The sequence below is a fragment of the Mytilus galloprovincialis genome, chromosome 1, assembly GCF_965363235.1.
Source record: "Mytilus galloprovincialis chromosome 1, xbMytGall1.hap1.1, whole genome shotgun sequence".
Lineage (NCBI taxonomy): Eukaryota > Metazoa > Mollusca > Bivalvia > Mytilida > Mytilidae > Mytilus > Mytilus galloprovincialis.
Genome location: NC_134838.1, coordinates 93,660,572 through 93,675,816, shown reverse-complemented (window position 1 = coordinate 93,675,816; position 15,245 = coordinate 93,660,572). Strand labels below are relative to the sequence as shown.

Genomic DNA, 15,245 nt, shown 5'->3' with positions numbered 1-15,245 from the left:
CAGTCATTTTTTCTTGTTAAATACTTGAGGTAAGCAAATAAATTTAGGTAACACCTTTATAACATGCAGTTTAAGATAGCATTAGATCCCTGTCTCAAAGAAAATACCGCCTACAACAAGATATTATTTATGTTAAACTGTATCATCTTTTATCAAACATGTTTAAAAGAAAAAAATTGGCCCAAGGTCAAGTAAAAATAAATTTGACCAGTAACTGTACTGTTACTGACCATCCCATGTGTCCAAACAAATTAGTCTGGCACAATACTGATTGATATACAATGATATAAGTACAGTAATTAACAAATTTTCTTAACTAATTAAGTGTAGTTAACAAAGAAGAGGCAGATTTATTTACATAAACACTGAATTCCAGCTTGCATTGATGAAAGTTTTGATACAACATGTCCAGAAAATCTTGATGAGGTACCAAAAGGTTTTTCTTATCATTTAAAAATTGTAAGAATGCGTTTATGTAATATGAAATGTATACCTATTTAATTAGTGAATTGTTTTTCCCCAAAGGACACAACACATACATAATGTCAAAAGACTGGTATCAAATATGCAAGATTAAAGACAGCCCTGACAAAATCATGTGACTTTTCATTGGAAGTTTCACTATATATCCGAGGGTGTTTCCATTTTCAAAGATCAAAATAATCAACTACTTTAAACAATATTTAAAAATAGAACAGAATGATAAGACACATGAGGTGGAGGCTTTCTCCTCTCCTCCGTTCTAAGCATTACTTAAATTATTCCCTTTCAATTTTCAACATCCCCTTTAAATTTCTTGCATTAATGCTGCTGGTTCACTATCCATTCTTCTTTTAGCCTCCAGTTTCTAACACTTCCAACCAGCTAAATGCATGAACTTACATATATTGTATTCAATTTTACAAAATACTTAATAAAAGTACTGGAACTTTTGTACAAATTATTCTACAAATTAGAGATTGCCCTTTAAGCAGTGTGTAACCAGATTCAAACACAGTTTAAATTTTGCAACCCTCTACCCCAAGCAGAACCCCTCAAACTGGACATAAAAGTTTTGATATCTTAGTAATATATTGGTGAATTTGTGCCAATGCTGATACATTCCACTGGGAGTATGCCCCCAATCTAATCTATGTATGTGGTCAATTAAAATTAATTAAATCAGTCTGACCTTAATCAGATTCATGTTTATCTACTTGTCCAAACTGTTGATTCAATATCTCAATACCATACACCAATTTTTCAACATTATTAGATTTCTTCAGATGACTGGACATAGCTTTTTTTCAAAATGGGAAAATAATGTCTTCTTTCACAGTTTCTCTTTAATAAACCATGAATGGTTTGTTTCTGGGGATCCTTGGGATAGTATTAATGGCTTCTAGATTTTATAAAGACATCAGAAAAAAAAGTTTCATTCATTAATATTTTCTGTTTTCAAAAACTAAATTTTTTTATTTAGCAATTTCAGTAAGTTATTTCTAAACTTTAATTTAAGGTAATTTAATTTGTTTTTGAAAAGATAAGCTTACTCAGAAAAGACATTGGTCTAGTTGTCTATATCAGATAGTCTTTTCCATATTTGTTGTATGAAAATTTTCCAAAACAGCATAAATACTTAGATATTACATTTATATAACACAAAACTCAATTGTTCAGACGCTCATGCATAGAATGATGGTTTGCTTGATATTTTTTCAAAGGACTACCTTAACTTTCTATAAGATGTTCATTACTGAACCACTTTTATCTGCTTAAATATTCAAATTGCCAGAACTTTATATAGGATGCAATCAAGCATAAAATCTAGATCAAGGTAATCCAATTTTTTTCATGAACCTTAACCTCCAGTTATACTTGTAGCTGATATGTTGGTATTTAACGCCACTTGTCACTATAAAGGCGGCCAAATGCTATAGGTAAAGAAGGAAACCAGATAACCAGATGAGAACCTTCAACCTTCTGTACGTACTATAACATAAATACATAGATAAAGATTGTCTCCCTTTAAACTAAGATGACCAAATGAAAGAATGTGCTACAGTAGTAACTACTTAGACTACTCAGCCACCGAGCCCCCCCCCCCCCCCTTGCCTAAATACACAGAGTCACTTGTTATCAGGTATTTTGACAATAAGTTCAGACTATTTAAGTGCAGTTTGATATGACCAGATCAAGGACAGTGTTACCAAGCCATAATGACTTTAACTCTACATATGACCTTGTAAATTCTTATCATAGATTTAATTAAATCATATTCAATTTACATTTTTTTTAATGATAAATCCCAATAAAAAAGGTCAAATTTCTGATAGAGGACCACACATTGTGTCCAGCTAATCAATATGTATAATCTGTCACATGGTTTAATTCTTGAATATGTCTAAATCAAATTTAATAACTTTTCCACAAAGAAGTAACATCCCTGGCTACTTGAGTCTTGGAGAGTAAACATGATGTCTCCCAGCAGGAGAGCCTATTATACTGGTCATACACAAGTCATAACCATTTCTTCACTGACCACAATTATTCTCCTAACATTTCAACATAAAACAGAACCAATAAAACATTCATTGAAGAAAGCACTCAATTTACTTTACTACCACCATCCAACTTGGATCGAAAGAGATTGAACTAAACTTTGAAAAATTATCAGTGATTCCAGTGTAGATTCATATATAAAGCTGATTTTTTCAGAGTAGCTTTACAATCATGGAAAGAAACTTTATGAAAACATTTGTTTATAATGATGCATGGTAAAATTTCAACAAAGATAAAATGATGATCGGATTAAACTTCAATCTAAAAAAGAAATTACCCCTTGAAGGGAATAATTTAATAATGTAAATTTGATAAACGTTACTGATGTGACCTACTTTTTATGTTTAAAAACCTTTTATATAGTCCAACAAGAGTGCACACACTGAAATGTCTCACCTTCTATACTAATCATTGATATTATGTTGCTAGTCCTAAGTATAAAGCTAAGCTTTATTACAACTGTCACATAAACTTAACATTAACCAAGATAACTAAACAAAAACCAATGAACCTTGAAAATGAGGTCAGGTCAGATGAACCATGCCAGGCAGACATGTACAGCTAACAATACTTCTATACAACATACATAGTTGACCTATTACTTATAGTTTAAGAAAAATAGACCAAAACACAAAAACTGAACACTGTGCAATGAACCGTGAAAATGAGGTCACGGTCAAATGAAACCTGCACGACTGACATAAAGATCATAAAATATTTCCATACACCAAATATAGTTGACATATGGCATATTGTATTAGATAAAAAGACCAAAACTCAAAAACTTAACTTTGACCACTGAACCATGAAAATGAGGTCAAGGTCACATGACATTTGCCCATTAGACATGTACACCTTACAATTATTCCATACAACAAATATAGTAGACCTATTGCATATAGTATGAGAAAAACAGACCAAAACACAAAAATTTAACTATAATCACTGAACCATGAAAATGAGGTCAAGGTCAGATGACACCTGCCAGTTGGACATGTACACCTTACAGTCCTTCCATACACCGAATATACTAGCCCTATAGCTTATAGTATCTGCGATATGGACTTGACCACCAAAACTTAACCTTGTTCACTGTTCCATGAAATGAGGTCGAGGTCAAGTGAAAACTGTCTGACGGACATGAGGACCTTGCAAGGTACGCACATATCAAATATAGTTATCCTATTACTTATAATAAGAGAGAATTCAACATTACAAAAAATCTGAACTTTTTTTCAAGTGGTCACTGAACCATGAAAATGAGGTCAAGGACATTGGACATGTGACTGACGGAAACTTTGTAACATGAGGCATCTATATACAAAGTATAAAGCATCCAGGTCTTCCACCTTCTAAAATATAAAGCTTTTAAGAAGTGAGCTAACGCCGCCGCCGCCGGATCACTATCCCTATGTCGAGTTTTCTGCAACAAAAGTTGCAGGCTAGACAATAATGACCAGCTGAAGAACAGCAATAAAAGGAGTGTACCTCTGACATATGAGGCAAAGTTAAGTAAGAGTATGAAAAACAAATTCCAATTATTTAAGGTTATAAAAGGGTATAGCTCTAGAACACTAAGTGACTGACTGTCCAAATTCAAACTCTGTCTTCAAGTTATGGTTCTTAGCATTTTGTGTATGAGTCTCATAAAATTTGAATGAGGAAAAACTAAGGAACGATAATTTGCTGGACTGAATAACAAAAGGACGGTAAAGGGTAAACTTTAATGATCCCATTGACTGCAGCAGGAACAAAAAAAAATCTAAAGGAAAAGAAAAATTCATACAAACAATCCAAGTTTCTGATCATACAGAGAAAACTTATTAATGAGAATTAACCAGTTACAATCTATACCAAGCATTGGATTATAAGATAAAGGCAGCTTCTGGCTATATGAGTGGAGGCCTACCCTATCAAAATTCACCCACTTTTGTTACTGCCAGTACTTACAAAATAATTCTAAATTCCTATTAGACATTGTGACAGGGTCATCCATTAAAAAGGTCAGAGTATTGAAAAGAGTAGTACACAACTGGAGGGTAGATCTTCTGACAAATATAAACGATTCACTTTGTCTTGTTTTGATGGTAAATACAAGGAAAGTTAAAGATCAGTTGCACTGAACACAGATCATTAAAATTTCATTTGGGTTAAAACAAACACTAACAGCACCTTGATTGCCCACAAAACACCTGATTTACATGAAGAAAAAAAATAGATTGCTTTTTTAATTTGAAAAAAACATGGGGTTTTTTTCAGCAATTTATTCAGCTAGCATCCACTACCACTGCAATTATCACCTTTAAAATACCTGAACCTGTAATTACAGGATTTTAATATTGATTTCTTTATTAATTCATAGTTAAATACACATTCTTCAATCAAATCCTTGCAACCATGTTCGCTTTTATAGAATTGAAGAATAATTAATTTTCAAAATCAGCACGATATCTTGGAGTATTCAGGATTGGCTACCTCTAAAGTTTAAAAGGAAATATTTTTTCCATTCTTTTAAGTCTGAAAAATCCATATTGAACATAGAATTTGTAGATAAATTACAAGATTATTTCAATGTAATTAATGTTTGGTATGTTAACTGATATCAATAGCCAATATAAATATTTTTTAGATTTCATTTTGTAGATTTCATTTAAAATCATGCTCTACTAATCAAACAAATAACAAGAGGCTCCATGCAGCAAATACAGTTAGGCATATCGTTATTCAAAATGTCTTTTTTGTCTTCAAAATTTTAATTCCAGATTTTAAAAGTATGCAACTTTTTTTAAATTTTAAAACATATTTTGCTAGATCATGACAAAAAGAATCAGACACAAGTAAAACATACTAATGAAGTCATTTCCACAATACAATATATATAACAATACAAATTGAATGTGAGCATGCATTATATAATATAAACAACATAAATATTACGTAATTATTTTTTTGTGTCATTCATTTTCTAATGTCTTATTTCAAACAAGTCGAGCATTTTGTTGTTGCATACTGAAAACTTCTTTGACAGTCAGGTAAAAAATGTAATTATTTTTGAGTTGGCATCAATTGTAGATTTGAATATTTATGACATCAGGGCAACCAGTCACAAAAGTTTACACAGTACTCAGGGTACAAAATTTTTGTTCAAAACAACAAATCCAGTATTTTAATTAGTTGGTTTCTGAGACTGAAAATGATACTTGCAAGGTCTGGCCTCGCAGTCATAAAACTTTTGGGTCAGTTTTTTTTGTACTTGTACTTGATGTCAACCAATCGAAATGTTGGATTTCATGTTTCTAGCATGATTTTTGTGCTCTAAGCACTGAGCAAAGTATTAATGACATATTAGTCACATCAGTAGAACCAATAGTATGACATAGCATACAGAGTTACAGACTGTTGCACCTCTTCACATAGATTGGTTAGAGCTATTTTCCTCAATGCATGTGGTTTGAAAGTTTGGTTGGCTTGCTTGCTTTCTTTGTATAAATGTTTTTCTCAAGCATTGTAATCAAAATCAACACCTACCGGTACATATAAAGGCGGGCTGCAGCTTGTAAGTATAATGCAGAGTATAATGAATACAAGGAGAAGCCCAGCCTAATTAATGATTACAGCTGTCTCTTTCCTCTAAGTAAACTTCTCTGTGTGTTCTGTTAGCCTGTCTCTTTGCTTTAAGTATACTTCTATTTGTGTTGGCCTGTGTTTCTGTCTCCTTGCTCATAATAGAGATCTGTTTTGTTTGTTTTCCTGTGTCTCATTCTCCTAATTCATTCTCCTAATAGAGATCTGTTTTGTTCGTTTGCCTGTGTCTCATTCTCCCAATAGAGATCTGTTTTGTTTGTCTACTTGCATGTCTCTTTGCTTTTGTTTATCTATATGCTTTCTGTTTGCTTTCACTTTTAAGTAAATATAAATATCTGATTTTTGGTGTTCTGAAGGAGTATTTTACTTTTGATGTGTTTGATTTGATATTGACCTCTACATTTTGATTCTTCAACAAAGCCCACTGTACCGGGAAGATTTTGCTTTGAAATAATATAATTTAAAAAGATTAACCCTCCTTCCCCTTTTAAAATTGTCATCTTATATTTGCAGTTACGATTGTCTAGAATATTTTGAAAAACATTTCAAGAAGAAATATATCTGAAAGCAATTAAATAACTGAAAAAATATTAATAATTAGTAAAGAAATAAAATGTTTACTTCTATGATTTAGTATCCTTCTCCTTTTTAACAAATCTATGATTTCTTTTAAATTTATTTGTAAAATAATCTAACAGTTTTCTACGCAGGAAAACAATTCCATCAATTCTTGATGTAAATATACCTTTTTAATCTCCTTAGAATGTCTTCCAGTCTTTTCTCGTTATTTAAGTTCAAACCAATATGCCCAGATGGCCTTTGTTTTATTTCTAAAAATGGCATTTTTCCATGGAATAATCCTTAAACAAATTTAAAATTCAAATTACCTAAATTATTGGACAATAAATTTTACAATAGAGTATTTATTTTGAATTTCATCCCAGCAGAATATTGCTTCTGCAATAAATTTGACTTCCATCCAAACAGAATATTATGGTTTATAAATTTCTTGAGAAATCCAATTACTAATGTTGATTTGAATTTAAACCATCCCAGCACAATCATTCAACTAAAATTATGACAGTTCAGAAAACACAAAATTAAAGCTTGAGTTTCTCCAGCTGTGTCCTAAACAAAGAAAAAAGAAAATCATATAAAAAAAATGCTGGAAATTACACATTTTGCAATTTATCATTTTGGATTTTTTTTTCAATGGGGTTTCCCTTGCTTTAAGAAATGGTTCTACACTATCATTATATTTTCTATGACTTGCACAAGTCAATATATATCCCTAGACACATACATATAGACATGTTTCCTTATTTGGGATGTAAGGTAAAGCTAACTAATTCATGTTTACTTTTATTTACTGCACATTGTATGTAGGATTCCAGAGAAATAGAACAATCTAACTAGTTCAGTACATGCTACCTACAAAGGAACTTAGTAACTTTTCAGTATCCTATATCCAACCAGCACCTGTAACCAGAGATTATGGATATTCTTTTGTTGTTTTATTTTCACATGCATTTTCATCATTTCTTTAAAAGTTTTATACAAAGATATCTTATCCTAGACAATCCCAGTTGAGATTGAAGGGTTGCTGTTTGAATGATATTCAAACTATAAAACATTTCACAAACTCAGTACAAGTAACTAATACTGAATAGAACTAGAATCAGGTGATGTAATAACAGATATCACCAACACAGGTAACTAATACTGAATAGAACTAGAGTCAGGTGACGTAATAACAGATATCACCAACACAGGTAACACATAATAAATAGTACTAGAATCAGGTGATGTAATAACAGATATCAAGAAAAAGGGTAACTGGTACTGAATAGAACTAGCGTCAAGTGAAGTGATAACAGAAACCATGAACAACGGTAACTGGTACAGAATAGAACTACAATCAGGTAATGTGATTACAGATAACACAAACAAGGGTAACTGGTACTGAATAGAACTAGAGTCAGGTGATATGATAACAGATACCAAGAAAAAGGGTAACTGGTACTGAATAGAACTAGAGTCAGGTGAAGTGATAACAGATACCACTAACAAGGGTAAATGGTACAGGAAAGAACTAGAATCAGGTAATGTGGTAACACAAACCACAATCAAAGGTAACTGGTTTTAAATAGAACTAGGATCAGGTGATGTGGTTACAGATACCACAAACGATGGTAACTGATACTGAATAGAACTACATTTAGAATCATGAGATGTGATTATAGATAACATTAACACAAGTAACTGATTCTGAATAGAACTAGAATCTGGTGATGTTATTACTGATATCACTAACAAGGATAACTAATACTGAAGAGAACTAGAATCAGGTTATGTGATAACAGATATCACCAACACAGGTAACTGGTACTGAATAGAACTAGAATCAGGTTATGTGATAACAGAAACCATAAACAAGGATCACTGATAATGAATAGAACTGGAATCAGGTGAAGTGATAACAGAAAACATGAACAGGGTTACTGTTATTAAAAAGAACAAAAATCAGGTGATGTGATAACAGATACCATAAACAAGGGTAACTGGTACTGAATAGAACTAGTATCAGGTGAAGTGATAACAGAAAACATGAACAGGGTTACTGTTATTAAATAGAACTAGAATCAGATGATGTGATAACAGATACTATTAACAAGGGTAACTGATAATGAATAAAACTAGAATCAGGTGATGTGATAAGATATTAACAAGGGTTACAATTACTGGTACTGTATATAACTAGCTTCAGGTGATCTGATTACAGATACCATGAACATGGTAACCGGTATTAAATAGAACTCGAATCAGGTGATGTAATGATTTCACAACAAGTAACTGATACTGAATGCAACAAAAATCAGGGGATTAAGCAATTACAGTTATCACTTACACAAGTAACTGATACTGAATAACACATGAATAAGGTAATGTTGTGATTAAAAATTCCAAAGTTTACCAAAATTGTGTCAATGAGACTGCAATCAACTACACAAATAATCAAAAGACAAACAGAGGTCATCTTACCTTTAATCAACAATAAACATATGTCTGTTCAATATGTCAAGTGATCTAAATGGCACTGATCCTAAATATTTGTAAAATAAATTTAATAAAAATAGAAATCAAAGATCTGCCATCAACAGCATTTAAGTTTGCTTTTAACACAAAAACAGATGTCTCCCTTGTTCCCATCTGTCTGAAGTACCAAGGATAGCAAATATAAATAAAAAATCTGACCTCCATAAAACTTCACATGTGATAAAGCTTAATTTAATTTTGCTAAGTTTCCAATGTAAACTGCAGGTGATTTGTGTGGACAGCATTTCCCATATGTAAAAAAGCATGGATGCTCATTAGTGGATTTCATAAAAAATGAGTACGGAGATACAAGTGGCTGATAACTGAATTTTCATATTAAGGGATATAATGAGTTATAGTCGATAAGTTATACCCTGCTTTGTACCAGACAAACATACTCAGACTCAAATGATAACTCAACACATAGCTGCTATGAAATATTATTTGATTTGAACACAAAACCTTCATAAGAGCCTCAATAGCATGCTAACATGAAACCATCCATGCAGATTTTTCAATAATAAAGGACTTGTATTTACAGCATAAACTATTTATTTGTTAACCAATTTCCTTACAACTTGTATTCTTTTTTATGTTTTCATGACTGTCAAGTGTTGAAATTGAGCTCTGTTACCTTAAGCAATGTTGAGTAAAAGATAGATCAGTTGTATGAATTTTTTTTTAAATATGTACAGATATCATGTAAAAGTGTATGACGTGATTAAAAAGTTTTAAAAATTATAATGACCTTGAAACCTGGCTGACTGCTTGTCAGTATACCCTAGTGGAATACAGGGACATGTTATATGGATTCAAAATGATTCATAACACAAGTTGTTCAAATATGAAGGAAAATGTTTAGTTTACCATGAACTTGTTGAGTTTCAGTCTAAAATTCATGCACAATACTTAAATCAAATGTAGTATTAACACAAAATGTCGAGTAACATGATACATGTGTATACCTCAGACTATGTAAAGCATGGATATCAAAATGTCCAAAAATAGCTTTCTTTGAAAATTCAATGAAACTAGAGGCTCTCAAGAGCCTGTATCACTCACCTGACTCTACTTCGGTTTTTGAAATTATATAAAAAAAGATAAAATTTGGTTTAATATTGCATTCAATTCTGTGGTTTCCTAAAAGAAGATATTTGTATGTATTTCTCATGGGGTCCTATGTTTAACTAAGTCCCCTGCTGGCAGCCATCTTGGATGATGGATCCGCTACTAAACAACACTTGGTCAGCACCTCATAAACAAACATTCATGCTATGTTTGGTTTCATTCCATTAAGTGGTTCTTTAGAAGAAGACTTTTGTATGCATTTCCCATAGGGTCCTATGTTAAACTAAGTCCCCCACTGGTGGCCATCTTGGATGATAGATCGGCCACAAAGTAACAACACTTGGTAAGCTTCTCATAAGGAACATTCATGCCATATTTGGTTTCATTTCAATCAGTGGTTCTCTGAAAGAAGAAATTTGTATGTATTTCCCATAGGGTCCTATGTTAAACTAAGTCCCTCGCTGGCGGCCATTTTGGATGATGGATCGGCTACAAAGTAACCACACTTGGTCAGCACCTTGTAAGGAACATTCATGCTATGTTTTGTTTCATTCCATTCAATGGTTCTCTAAAAGAAGTCATTTGTATGCATTTCCCATAGGGTCCTAAGTTAAACTAAGTCCCTCGCTGGCGGCCATTTTGGATAATGGATCGGCTACAAAGTAACAACACTTGGTCAGTACCTCGTTAGGAAGATTCATGCTATGTTTTGTTTCATTCCATTCAGTGGTTCTCTAAAAGAAGTCATTTGTATGCATTTCCCAAAGGGTCCTATGTTAAACTAAGTCCCCCGCTGGTGGCCATCTTGGATGATGGATCGGCTACAAAGTAACAACACTTGGTCAGCACCTCATAAGGAACATTCATGCTATGTTTTGTTAAATTCCATTCAGTGGTTCTCTAGAAGAAATTAAAAATGTAAAAAGTTAATGACGACGATGAACGACGGATGCCAAGTGGAGAGAAAAGCTCACTTGGCACTTTGGGCCAGGTGAGCTAAAAACTGGAGGTATGAAACAATTAGACAGCAAACCAACAAGGTATGTGATCTTAATTTTGATAAACCAGTTGCATATCCAGAAAATTTCATAAGTGGGGGCTAACTGACTGCAAAAGAGCCGGGCCCACTCTGGTCATGCTCCAGTGATTCCCTATATAACCAACTTAATTTTTCCCAGAAAAGGGGGAGGAACCTCTAAATCCACCTCTGTAAACTATGGATCAACATTTAAAATGGACTCCTTTAACATTTAAACTGAATCATTGTGTAAAATGTTTCTAATGACCTCTCTCCTCTTCAAATTGATCTTCTAAATTTCTAGAAAAAAATGCATTATAACTGACAGACAAAAATTAAGTTCTTTCATCATGTCTTTTTACTATTAGTATATTACATTAATTTAACCAATATTTCTTGTTTTTCTTTCATCAAAAGATTTTTTAAAACACAATTACTCATATGATGAAAAGATATTTATTAAATCCTTCAAAAATAAATTTCAAACAAATTTCAAAAAAGGTTTTTTGTGTTTGAAGTGAAATCAACCCCTGTTGTCATTAAAACTAAACATATTTTTGTTGTTTTATATAAATTTATCTCGCTTTGAAAATTTACTTAAAATTCTTTTGAGGTTTGAAGATAAGAGAAATGTGGATCTTTGCTACTTAAATCTGTTTGCTGAATTAATTTTGTTAGTCTTCCTAAACCCTTTGAGATGTAAAATGTTAAATGTTGCAAAAAGAAAATGTATAAATGGACTTACAGAAAGTCAAAAGAATAGTTGTGTTAATTGATAAAACATGAAGCAATTTGTTTTTGGTGGAATCCCCTTGCAGAGTGATTGGAAACTTCAATACTAAAATAAATTGTAAATAAAACTTTCTAATAGCTATACTCAAAACAATATCAATTGACTTCAGCAAGGGATTAATGGTATGAATTAATATCCAAACAAAAGTGATGGTTTATTTGGACTCACTTTATTTCCATAAGCATGCTTCTACAATTCTGTAATTGTTACCCAACTATCTTTAAGTAGTTTTATCATTATCCAAAACCAAAAGCAAACTGCTGATTATTATAGACAATTATACAATATCAAAGTGAGACCTATTAAGGCAACTGTCATATTCCTTATCTTACAAAGATTACATAAAATATAAGTGTGAATATTTTCAATTGAAATGTAGGTCACATTTATCTACTTTTGTTCAAAATATCCCTAATACATGTACAACAGACAAATTCCTGATTTGATGTTCTAAAGACTAATAAAAGCAGAACCACCAAGTAAAACATTGTATACGGGACAACAAAGATCTCATTTGTAGTTGATACCTTAGCCAATCTTACTACATGTAAATAGGGATAGTTGAATCTATTAGGGGATATTAAAATATCAGAAAAGTTCACCTCAATTGCATATAACTTTATCAATTCAGTAGTGTACAGATTAAATGAAGGGGAATTAACTCCACAAAGGATCACTTTTGAAATGTAGTGTACAGATTAAAGAAAGGGGAAGTAACTCCACCAAGGATCACTTGTTGATTTGTTGAAATGTTGTGAACAAATTAAGAAAAAGGGAATTAACTCCACCAAGGATCCCTTACAGAAATTTAGTGTACAGATTTATAGATATATAGTAAAGGGGAATTAACTCAAGGACCACTTGCTGAAAAGTATTTAGAACAGATTAAATAAAGGGGAAATAACTCCACCAAGGATCACTTGTTGAAATGTAGTGAACAAATTAATTAAAAGGTAAGTAATTCCACCAAGTATCACTTATTGAAATGAATTAAACAAATTAAATAAAGGGGAATTAACTCTGCAAAGGACCACTTGTAATGTTTTTGAAATTTAGTGTATTGTTATGTTGAAATTTAGTGTACAGATTAAATAAAGGAGACCTTAAACTCCACCAAGGATGATACTTGTTGAAATGTAGTGAACAAATTAAATAAAGGGGAATTTATAAACTCCACCAAGGGAATTAACTCCTGTTGAAATGTAGTGAACAAATCAAATGAAGGGGAATTAACTCAACCAAGGATCACTTGTTGAAATGTAATAAACAAATTAAATAAAGGGAAATAACTCCACCAATGATCACTTGTTGAAATGTAGTGAAAAGATTAAATAAAGGGGAATTAACTCCACCAATGAACACTTGTTGAAATGTAGTAAAAAATTAAATAAAGGGGAATTAACTCCACCAATGATCACTTGTTGAAATGTAGTGAAAAGATTAAATAAAGAACTCATTCTTATACATCATTCATTTTCTCTATCAATTTTTTTTACATTGTAACGGAAAGGAAACTTAATTTGGCAGAGTCTAGTCATCCCTGTTATTTTTTCTCCAATGCAATTTAGAAGCTAGCCATTAAATCTTAACACTAACTCAGTAATTAAGTTTATATCTCATCTCCCCTTTTTTAACATTACTTGCTATTAGATATCCGAAGTATTTATCGATACAATGAAAATGATATGTTTTCCATGCATGATTTAAGTCTTTTATGTTTTTTCCATAAAATTGCACAGAATTTTGGCAGATAATCTTAATTTCATAATTGGCATGATTCATATACATATATTTTTTTTTTGTAAAGGGGAAGCCTCATATTTTTTGGTCAATGAAATAATTTTAATGGTAAATGCAGCATATTACTGACATTTTGTAAAATTAATTATATTTGTGGTAATTTCATAATTTTGTAAACACATTATATTAATTTGTCTCCATTGTTTCAGCCTAAATGAATGAATCATTCATCAATATAATCTAAATTCCAACATTTATGACAGAGCAATTTTATACTCTAAACTTTGTCTAATTATCATTCTTCAATAATTAACATTCATATGCATTCATGCTTTGTTTTAATTACAAGTTCACAAAAAAAAAAATTGTAAAAGAATTATAATTATTGTAAGAATGTATCATTAGATCTATGTTAACATCTCTGAAAAGTAAAAAAAATGAACTATTTTGTGTTTGAGTCATGTAATATATAAAAAAAATTAGCACCTTACACCACTGTCTTGTTCAAAAAGAGGCATTGCTTTAGCAGATCCAGAATACAATTTAAAACAATTTCATTAGTTTAGAAATAAACTTCAATGCACAACACATAACATCTTTTTTTTTTTTAAAGATTCTCCAATTAGTTTTAATCAAGTCGAACAAGTATTTTGTTTTCCTACCAGCATGGGTGCAAACCATTATCTAATTCCCTCATCATTCAAATGAAGTTTTTTTTTTTAATCTATAAAGATGTCAATAGAAATCATCCTATTAATTGTCTGTTAAATTAGTAGAAAGTATTTTTTAACAAAACTCATTCATTATTCAAATTGACATTTATCCTTCATCACATCAAGTTCACACTGATTTCAACTTTTGATCTGCTCACACCTTTCTGATAGAAAATTATCTTGTAAATGTAATAAATCTTTCCATTACTTACTACTTACTCCAGTTTAACCCTGATTTACTTCCAAGTTAATATATCAATCTTCTTTATGCTAAATGCAGGTTCTAATGAATTTTAAAATTAGACACCATATTTAATTTAAACAAAAAAGAGATAATCAACTGACAATGGTGTTCTTGTTTATTTTAGAAAAATAGAATTAAAACTGGCTTTGGCTACTTTGAAAAAGACCACTCTGACTCATTTCTAAAGCCCTTAGTTTTTTATGAAGATTTTTGTGATATTTAAATAAATAACTGACTGCCATTGGCCCAACTATAACCCACCAGAGAGAGCAAAGAACTAGGATGTATACTTCATTTCTTTTGTCTAAAAGGTTTCTTGCATTATTGTCATACCATTAAATTTCACGCTGTATTACATTGAATGAAATAGAATGTGGGGTTTACACCCATGAGACAGCAACCCAACACCACACATCAAATCAAACTACATTTTGAGGTCAACATAGT

At 31.5% G+C, this 15,245-nt stretch overlaps 1 protein-coding gene across 2 annotated transcripts in view; it reads right to left on the bottom strand.

Annotated features, from left to right (window-relative positions):
• The window catches only part of LOC143045189 (uncharacterized), a 116,104-nt gene that overhangs the window by 80,526 nt on the left and 20,333 nt on the right, over window positions 1–15,245 (bottom strand). The window lies entirely within an intron of this gene.